Raw genomic sequence first — 9,521 nt, 5'->3', positions numbered from 1 at the left:
CTGTTTGGGAGGCAGTGCCTTGCCTTGCCTTCATTAACTCTCCACTGTGGACACTGCTATACCCTAGTAAGCATCCACACAGGGGAATGTATCTGTGTTACTCTGTTGACACACACAACTGCTGAAACTGTCCTATGTAGTCAAGAGAATAAGGGTACAGCTACACCACACATTATGGTGTGATTGTAACACAGGTAAGCATATCTGTGTTCACTTAAATCTAGTTAGCGCAAGTAGCAATAGCTGTGAAAATGTGTTGGCACAAGCCCTCAGGGGACTCTGGTATGTACTTGAGTTGCCGATCTCTGCCAGAGTCCTTTGCTGCCACATCTGCACTGCTCTTGTTACCTGAAGGCAGGTAGATTAGAGCTAGTGGCAGATTTGCCTGCCCATTTTGCAATTATACCTTTATTTGTGGTGTCAACAAATCCTTAAAAGCACAAGTCCTGTGAAAGTCAACAGAAGCAGTACTTTTACATCTTTCAGGTGCTTTTTGAAAACCTCCTTCTTAATAAACAGCTCCAGGTGAAATTAAAGCTAATGCTAATGGATGCAAAAAGCTTTCAGTATTCCAGTATTCTCAATCATCACTTTTCAAAGATGATAATCAGATTCTCAGTAATGCAAATAGTAGAAGAAAAGCCTTTTGAGAGGATTTGCTGGCAGAGAAGTTTTTTAAGGTGTGTATGGCAAGAAAATGAGATAAGTAATCTGAAAACTGCAGGTGTTATACTTCAGACCTGTTTCACAGTTCTAGAAATACACATCATAATTTCCATAGTAATTAACCTGCATTAGTGGCCATGGCAATTCTTTAGATTGAGATAGAGTCACGCAGAAGTTACAAAATCCAGAGTTACAGTTCCCACGGTGACTATAGGACTTAAGCACATGCTAAAATTGAAGTACTATTTAAGTTCTTTGATGAATCGTGACCTAGGTGTATATGACATTTCTATTTTAATGCCAGATCACTTCTGAGCCATTCAAAGTCAAGAACATTCTGAACTTTGGCTGAAAAACAATGTTTCTTCTTGCTGGGAAAACTCCAACCACCTCTGAAAAAGCAACTTCTGAAGGATAATTTAAATCCCAATTCATTCCTAATTGGAGATGCTAGTTACAGTGCAATCCTACAGATGCAATCCTACAGACCTAGCATCAGACTGAAATATCTGCAGTGGCACATGTGTAACTGGAAAAACTTAAAAAAAACAACAAATAGACTAGTGGCACCTTAAAGACTAACAAAACATGTAGATGGGATCATGAGCTTTCGTGGGCGCAATCCACTTCTTCAGATGACCGGAGTACTAGAAGTCTACCCCTCTGAAGCTTTTGAACATGTGTAACTGATCAGTGAACCACATGCTTATGCTTTTATTATGGCAGAAGTAGTATCCATAAGGGCTTGTCTACACTACAGAGAAAATCGAAGCAGCCACAGTTGATCTTCTGGAAATTGAATGAACAGGTCTAGTGAAGACACGCTAATTCAAACTGAAAGGGTAGTCCCGTTGGTGCTGGTAGTCCTGCGCCTACAAATGGCAAGGGAATTCAAAGGAGTGTGCTCCCGTAAACCTCCTGCTGTGTGGACAGCACCAAAATGCAATTTAAGATACTTTGATTCCAGCTACATAATTAACATAATGGAGTTGCGTATCTTAATTTGAACTAATCCCCTAGTGTAGACCTAGTTTAGGAAATTTCTCCCAACTGCGACAGTTGATGGCCAACCACTGATGGAGCTGAACTGGTACAAACTCATAGTGCAGAAGAAGAAAGCTGTGATTTATTGACAGAGCTTTGACTAGGTTACAGCATCAAACCTCTCATTAGCACAATGTCCCAAATTTTACTAGAATGCGGTGGAATCTACAAAAGAGCTATACAGTGAATGCGATAACTATCTCTTTCAGACAAGTTTGAACACACACACCCTCCCACCCGAAAATGGGATTACGAAATGAGGTACATTTTGGTCGAATTAAGATAATATTATTCAACTTCCAATTTATATTAATATGTACCTGTATGTGTGGTTGCTTTTTAAATACATGGGGAATAGGTGCCAAGGCTGGTATTTGGAGAAATGGTCGGAAGTAAACAGGATGAAGTTTAATAAGGACAAATGCAAAGTGCTCCACTTAGGAAGGAGCAATCAGTTTCACACACACAGAATGGGAAGTGACTGTCTAGGAAGGAGTACTGCAGAAAGGGATCTAGGGGTCATAGTGGACCGCAAGCTAAATATGAGTCAACAGTATGACGCTGTTGCAAAAAAAAAGCAAACATGATTCTAGGATGTATTAACAGGTGTGTTGTGAACAAGACACAAGCAGAGGCAGCCTGTCAATACAGGCAAACTAGGTGGTCACCTAGGGCACCAAGATAAACAGCTGTTGAGGGCTTTGGAGGTGGGGGCGCCGATTGCGCGTTTCGCCTACAGTGCCAGTTGCCAGCAACTCATCTAGGGCCGCTCCTGGTCACAAGAAGTCATTCTTCCGCTCTACTCTGCGCTGGTTAGGCCTCAGTTGGAGTATTGTGTTCAGTTCTGGGCACCACATTTCAAGAAAGATGTGGAGAAATTGGAGAAGGTCCAGAGAAGAGCAACAAGAATGATTAAAGGTCTAGAGAACATGACCTATGAAGGAAGACTGAAAGAATTGGGCTTGTTTAGTTTGGAAAAGAGAAGACTGAGAAGGGACATGATAGCGGTTTTCAGGTATCTAAAAGGGTGTCACAAGGAGGATGGAGAAAAATTGTTCTTCCTGGCCTCTGAGGATAGGACAAGAAGCAATGGGCTTAAACTGCAGCAAGGGAGGTTTAGGTTGGACATTAGGAAAAAGCTCCTAACTGCCAGGGTGGTTAAACACTGGAATAAATTGCCCAGGGAGGTTATAGAATCTTCATCTCTGGAGATATTTAACAGTAGGTTAGACAAATGTCTATCAGGGTTGGTCTAGACAGTACTGGGTCCTGCCATGAGGGCAGAGGACTGGACTCGATGACCTCTCGAGGTCCCTTCCCGTTCTAGTGTTCTATGATTCCAACGGTTACCATTGCTGAAGGGCTTGGTACCCGCAGATTCTGTGGAGGTGGTCTGCTGAGTACTTCGGAGAGGTAGTCCAGTCATGATGTAAGAAAACAGTTTAATTTGGGAGCCCTAGACCCTCTTGAATGTCCCATCCTTTTCAAGATGCTACACGAGGGGACTTAGTGGCCCACTATTGAATATGGGCCTACCCACTTGGAATCTAGGGTATGATTTCTTTTCCCCAGTTTAAGGTACATTACTTGATTGCCTGGTTCCTATAGGGTTGCTTCAGTCCCTTTATCTCTGCATAGCTTATCGTTCATGTGCTCTATAGCCTGATTGATTATGTACTGCAGGCTGTGTTCCCTGTAAGCTGGGTACTTGTGCGACCACTCGTGAGAGATTCATATGCCACCCAGCTGCTTAGCAGAGCACCCATGGCTAAGTTTTGTTTCTTCTGGTGGTGCACATTCACACATCACTTGGTGCACATATTTTATTCTGCACATGGGTGGAAAAAAATCTGCACATGGATGGAAAAAATAGAGGGAACATTGACTGCAAGGTGGTTTTGTCTTCCTACAACCTTTTAAGCCTTGGAAACAGTTATGCTGTGTCATCACAGGAGCATCTCCTGAGTCTTTAATTAATTGGCTGGAATAAATTATTAGCTCTATGGGTTGCCCAAACATGATTTGGCAGAGCTGGATTTTTGTTCTTAACCTATTACTGCTGCAGATAAATTGCTCCTGATATTAGCTACTGTCAGGCCAATCTCTCCCTGTTTGATTTGCTATCTTATGAAGCGCTTCTTTTATCATATGATTCGTGTGTTTCACCTGCCCAAAAGATTGAGGCTTGTGTGGAATATGAAAATTGTTTAATCCCTACAGCCTGTAATATTGTTGAAAATATTTTTCCCATGAAAGTTCCTTTATTATTCAAATCTATAAGTTCAGGAGTGGCAATTATTAAGGAATTAATGCTGTTTTGGTTGTGGGGAAAGTTTCTACCCACCTTGAAAAAAAATCAGTGATTACCAATAAATTCCAAAAACCTTTTTTGCTCCATAGTAATTTGTCAGCAAAATCTATCTGAACTCTTTGCCACGGTCCAGGCCATCTTTGGTCAGTGTGGGGGACATGCATTATCCTATATACACTATACACAATTCAGAAGCTTCAGGGGGTAGCCGAGTTAGTCTGTACAGGATAAACTGAAAAAAACAACAAATGGTCTAGTAGCACTTTATAGACGATCAAAACATGTAGATGGGATCATGCACGGGCTAGAATCATAGACTCCTAGGGCTGGAAGAGACCTCAGGGGTCATCAAGTCCAGCCCCCTGCCCAAGGCAGGACCAGTCCCAACTAAATCAACCCACCCAGGACTTTGTCAAGCCGAGACTTAAAAACCTCTAGGGATGGAGATTTCACCACCTGCCTAGGTAAACCCATTCCAGTGCTTCACCACCCTCCTAAGGAAATAGTTTTTCCTAATAGCCAACCTAGACCTCTCCCACTGTAACTTGAGACCATTGTTCCTTGTTCTGCCATCTGTCACTACTGTGAACAGCCTCTCTCCATCCTCTTTGGACCCTCCTTTCAGGAAGTTGAAGGCTGCTATCAAATCCCCCCTCACTCTTCCCTTCTGCAGACTAAATAAACCCAAATCCTTCAGTCTCGCCTCATAGGTCATGCACTCCAGCCCCCTAATCATTTTGGTTGCCCTCCGCTGGACCCTCTCCAATGCGTCCACATCCTTTCTGTAGTGGGGGGCCCAGAACTGGACACAATATTCTAGATGTGTTCTCATCAGAGCCGAATAAAGGGGAATAATCACTTCTCTAGATCTGCTGGCAATGCTCCTCTTAATGCAACCTAATATGCCATTAGCCTTCTTGGCTACAAGGGCACAATGTTGACTCATATCCAGCTTCTCATCCACTGTAATCCCCAGGTCCTTTTCTGCAGAACTGTTACTTAGCCAGTCGGTCCCCAGCCTATAACAATGTTTGAGATTCTTCCGTCCCAAGAGTAGGATTCTACACTTGTCCTTGTTGAACCTCATCAGATTTCTTTTGGCCCAATCCTCTATGTGTCCAGGTCACTCTGGACCCTATCCCTGCCCTCCAGCGTATCTACCTCTCCCCCTAGCTTAGTGTCATCTGCAAACTTGCTGAGGGTGCAACCCATCCCCTCATCCAGGTCATTAATAAAGATGTTGAACAAAACCGGTCCAAGAACACATCCTTGGGGCACTCCGCTAGAAACCGACTGCCAATCTGACATCGAGCCGTTGATCACTACCCATTGGGCCCAACAATCTAGCCAGCTTTCTGTGGGCTGTGCCCACAAAAGCTCATGATACCATCTACATGTTCTGTTAGTCTATAAAGTGCTAAAAGACCATTTGTTGTTTTTTAAGTTTATCATACACAATTCCTCACCCATGTTTTAATATCGTCTTCCACATTCTCCACTAGTGTGCTTTAACCTCCTCAAGGATCCTACAGCCCCTTCATGCAGAAATTGATGTACCACGTTAATTAACTCCTGTCTTTCCACTGTACCTGGTATATTTACCTGAGATACTTGTTTCTGACCCAGACACTGGGTTAAGATTTGTACTCTGGCTTCTGCTGGTTACTGCTGCCACCTTGTGATGGCATGCTATATTGTAAGCTTGGTTGTTTCAAATCACCTCTAGACTTGTACCTTTATTATATGCTTTTATGTGCCTCATTTTTAATTGCTCTGGCTTATTATTAAAGCACCAATATATCAATCTCCAGTCTTCTATATGGGCAATTTTCTTCCCATCTGCAGCTTTCCAATAATTTCTTGCCCAATCATTCATCCAGATTGTGTTTCCTCTTCACACAAAAATCACTATCTGCTTAAAAATAGTGATAGAAATGTAGCCGTGTTAGTCTGGGGTAGTTGAAGCAAAATGCAGGACAATGTAGCACTTTAAAGACTAACAAGATGGTTTATTAGATGATGAGCTTTCGTGGGCCAGACCCACTTCCTCAGATCAAATAGTGGAAGAAAGTAGTCACAACCATATATACCAAAGGATACAATTTAAAAAAATGAACAAATATGAAAAGGACAAATCACATTGCAGAACAGAAGGAGGATGCGGGGGGGGTGGGAAGGGGGAGGAAGGAAGGTAAGTGTCTGTGAATTGCTGATATTAAAGGTAGGGAGAGTGGGATGTTTGTGAGTTAATGGTATTACAGGTGATAATTGGGGAAACTGTCTTGATAATGGGTGAGAAAGTTCAAGAACACATGTTCCTGCGCATCCAGAAATATAATCTACGCTATCATGTGCCGAAAGTGTCCGTCTGCTATGTACATTGGACAAACATCTCAGACACTTCGCCAAAGGATTAATGCCCACAAAACAGATATTAGACAAGATCACAAAGAGAAAACAGTTTCTTGCCACTTTAACCAGAAAGGACACTCTCTAAATGACTTAGCCACCTGCATTCTGCTACAAAGACCTTTTACATCTGCACTTGAAAGGGAATCCTCTGAACTGTCATTCATGTTAAAATTCGACACTTACCGACAAGGACTTAACAAGTCTTTGAACTTTCTCACCCATTATCAAGACAGTTTCCCCAATTATCACCTGTAATACCATTAACTCACAAACATCCCACTCTCCCTACCTTTAATATCAGCAATTCACAGACACTTACCTTCCTTCCTCCCCCTTCCCACCCCCCCCCGCATCCTCCTTCTGTTCTGCAATGTGATTTGTCCTTTTCATATTTGTTCATTTTTTTAAATTGTATCCTTTGGTATATATGGTTGTGACTACTTTCTTCCACTATTTGATCTGAGGAAGTGGGTCTGGCCCACGAAAGCTCATCATCTAATAAACCATCTTGTTAGTCTTTAAAGTGCTACATTGTCCTGCATTTTGCTTAAAAATATATTGACTGAGGAGCATGTTCATATTGTTTTAGGACCTGGTAAATAGCATGGAGCTCTGCATGTTGTGTGGACCTGTGATCCAAATGTCTCTGTATCAGTTCTTCCTCTTCCAAATTAAGTGCAGTTTATTTTACTTTTCTCTTGCCTTTTATTATCACTGAGCTCCCATCTGTAAATCAAGAGTGTTTCTCCTGAGTCGCTGTAACCACCTCCTCTAAGGGAGGAGCTTCTACTAACGTGATTTTCTGTCCTAGCGTTACTTCCAGACATACATACCTATTTCCTTTTTTTCAATAAGTGCATGTGTCGGCATGTCCGGCGTAGACACCATTTCAGTGTTAATGCCTCGATCGACCAAGATAAGTGTCCATTGTGCCATTGAGTTATGGAAGCCTTCCCCATCCCCCCTGTCCCTCCCATTGCCTTACCTGACAGAATGTATTTGAGGGAGTATGAGTTCTTTGAACAGTAATTGGGGCTGTTCTCATGAGGGGTTCAAAGGACTGTACAGTCAAAATGGCCGCCAGGCATTCTCTTTCACAATTGACAGTTAGCTCCATGGCCTGAAGCTTTCTGGACTCATAGGCAACCTGTACATTTTCCTTTCTTATTTTTCCGTAGTAGTATGGCAGCTAATGCCACATCATTTGCAGACAATCAAATTACAAAAGGCCGTGACTCATCAGGAAACCAGAGGGCTGGAGCAGTTAAAGATTTCTGGTTTAGCATTTCCTGGGCTAATCCTACATCAGCCTCCATTCCCTCTGTATCTTTTTATTTAAGAGCTTCCATAAGGGTAGGGTGGTTTCTGCATATTTATAAATGTGGAGTTTTTAAAAAAGTAATCCCCCTGGTAGAACTTGTAAAGAGCGTTCATCTGTAGGGACTGGCATTTCGACCAAGGCTCTCACTTTGCTTTGATCTATTTGTCTCCCTTCTTTTTTGATAACAAAACCCAAATATGTTTCCTGTGATAGGACCAACTGAGCTTTTTCTAAACTCACATTCAAACGTGATTCCTGAATGAGTGCTAATTTTCAGTCCATTTCTTGTATCCGTGCCTCTGTTTCCCCAAAAATGAAAATATCATCTATACAGGGTTGATCTTGCAGGCAATCCAACCTATCAATAACATGGGTAAGGGTAATAGCAGGACTGTGATGAAATCGTTGGGGCAAGTATGTGAGTAGCCATTGGTGGTTCTTGTATGGTAAAAGCACAACGATCCTGTGTAATGGAATAGCAGAGAAACAATTAGCCAAATCAATGACAAATAACTATCTAGAGGTAGCCTGTACCTTCCGAATGAGCTGAGTCATGTCAGCCACAATAGGTGCCATGGGAATAGTACCCTTATTGATCCTCCTGTAATCAATATGTTCAAAAAACCATGACTGGCCATCTGCTTTTAAGACCTGGAGAATTAAGCACTTTCAATTTAAGTCAGATTTATAGAATATGGTTTTTGTCAGAATAAACTAGATGAAAGAGCAGTCATTTTATACAAGAGTTCTCATACTGAGTCCCAAATTGGATCACTTCTTAAGAGAGACCTAGTGGCCCACTTTCTTGGCACCATCCCCTTTATGAGCCCATTGTAGTCTTTGCCCAAATAAATCTGTTAGGTTATGTCTACACTGCACAGTTATTTCAGAATAAACTATTCTGGAATAGTTATTCCAAAATAGCTTATTTCGAAATAGCATGGCTACTCTGCAGGGAAGCCTCAAAATGAGTCAGAGGCAGGCTTCCTTAACGTAGATGTGCTATCTCGATTTAGAGCCCCAGGAGGAATAATTTATAATGGCCCTGGTGAGGGGCTATTTCGAAATAGCAGAAGTGGAACATCTACCCACGCTTTATTTTTAACTAGCTATTTCAGAATAGGTGTTATTCTTCATAGAATGAGGTTTACAGAAGTTGGAATAAGCCATCTGTTATTTCGAAATTATTTCAAAATAACGGAATTGCTGTGTTAGATGCTCACATAGTTATTTTGGAATAATGGCTGTTATTCCAAAATAACTTTGCTGTGTAGACAGACCCTTAATCTTTAAGGGTGTGTCTAGTCTACAAGGTTTTGTCGACAAAAGTGGCCTTTTGTCGACACAACTATACCTGCATCTACACTACCGCCGTATTCTGTTGACAGTAAATTGAAAGAACGCGGCAGTTTTGTCAACGGCAAACCTCCTTTTACGAGAAAGAATGCCTTTGTCAACAGAGATCTGTCGAAAAAAGGCACTATTGCATGTAAACTGCTTTTTCGACAATACTGATCGTAGTCTAGGTGCTCTATTTCGACAGAGGCTTAGTCGACAGCATCTGTCAACAAAGCCTCTATTGAAAAAGTCTAACAAGATGGTTTATCTTGTTAGTCTTTAAAGTGCTACATAGTCCTGTATTTTGCTTCAGCTACACCAGACTAACACAGCTACATTTCTATCACTATTCTATTGAAAAAGGCATTCAGTCTAGACGTAGCCTAAGGTGCTGCAGGACTCCCCATTGTTTGTGTGGATACAAACACA

Source organism: Pelodiscus sinensis, chromosome 4, assembly GCF_052426305.1.
Source record: "Pelodiscus sinensis isolate ZL-2025 chromosome 4, ASM5242630v1, whole genome shotgun sequence".
Taxonomy (NCBI): Eukaryota; Metazoa; Chordata; order Testudines; family Trionychidae; genus Pelodiscus; species Pelodiscus sinensis.
Note: the sequence above shows the minus strand (reverse complement) of the source record.